The sequence below is a fragment of the Triticum aestivum genome, unplaced genomic scaffold (assembly GCF_018294505.1).
Source record: "Triticum aestivum cultivar Chinese Spring unplaced genomic scaffold, IWGSC CS RefSeq v2.1 scaffold162684, whole genome shotgun sequence".
Taxonomy (NCBI): domain Eukaryota; kingdom Viridiplantae; phylum Streptophyta; class Magnoliopsida; order Poales; family Poaceae; genus Triticum; species Triticum aestivum.
Window position 1 is genome coordinate 9,944 of NW_025228281.1, and position 1,293 is coordinate 11,236.

Sequence of the window (1,293 nt, forward strand, 5' to 3'; positions counted from 1 at the left end):
TGAGCTTAATTAAAATAGTAACCAGTTCTGAAATAATTATAGTCCTGTTGGTGGGTTCCACAGTCTAGTTTGGCTTAGTTGAAGCTGACTTTGGCCACAATGTGGAAAGACCGATTCTAAAACCGATAGCACATAAGCCACAATACCGCTCTGTTCTACTTTTAGACGATCCATTTCCAGTTTTGGAACATGGGGGACCTAATGTAGGAAAAGAAAGATACCAATTGTCTAGATGTAAACTTAAGGGACCAAAAATAGACATTTTCTCAAAGAAAATGGCGCTCATACCGTAAGGTATGCACAAAGTGTCAACATCGAACATTGCAAGATTACAAATAGAGCATATGTTTCCTTCAGTGAAAAAGGACACTCGTTTACAACCAACATGCATCAGGGCTCTGGGAAAGTGCCGAGGAGGCAAAAAAAAAAAACTCCCATTTTTGACTATGCCCGACACATAGTCATAACTTACGGGTTGGTATAAGATATTTGGAAGTGGTACTTGGGCACCCAACATGTCAGCTATCGTTATTTTAGGAAAAACATTTATTAGGGTGTCACTACTGACAGTTAATAGTTTGCCAGTATTTACACAATCACCACCGACAGGACCATTTCGTAGCCCGTCAGTTGAGAGGTACCTCAGCGGTATGTATTACTCCCTCCGTTCGTAAATATAAGTTTTTGGAGAGATTTCACTATAAACCACATACGGATATATGTAGATGCATTTTAGAGTGTAGATTCACTCATTTTGCTTCATATGTAGTATATAGTGAAATCTCTACAAAGACTTATATTTAGGAACGGAGGGAGTACAATGGTGGCCTCACAGCTCACCGCTAATAGGTGGACCTGCGGCGCGTCATTTCGTGGCGAGTCAACATTGCACGATCGTCTGTGACTTATAGTCGATGGCCTATCGACCAGTGTTGACTCATGAGCTACGACGTTTTTCTGTAGTAATGCTTGTGCCAAGTTGGTCTGGGTTCTTCAAAAAAGTTTAGTTAGTTTGGCCATGGTTAGTATCGCAAGGAAATAGGTTCAAATGAAAATGAAACCACCAAAACTTGTAGATTGCCATATATAACTAGAAAAAAATCCAGTCCTTCCGTGATTAACCCTAGGACGATTTCACTAGGTATGTTTAGATGGTGACCAAAGCTAGCTCATCCTACAATCATTTTTGTCATGACTATAGATTTGCTATTTGTTAGGATGATGAATATGCAATTCTGAGCATAGGCTCATTTGCACCCGGCGAACAGTAAATTGATTTTTTTATAGAAAAAA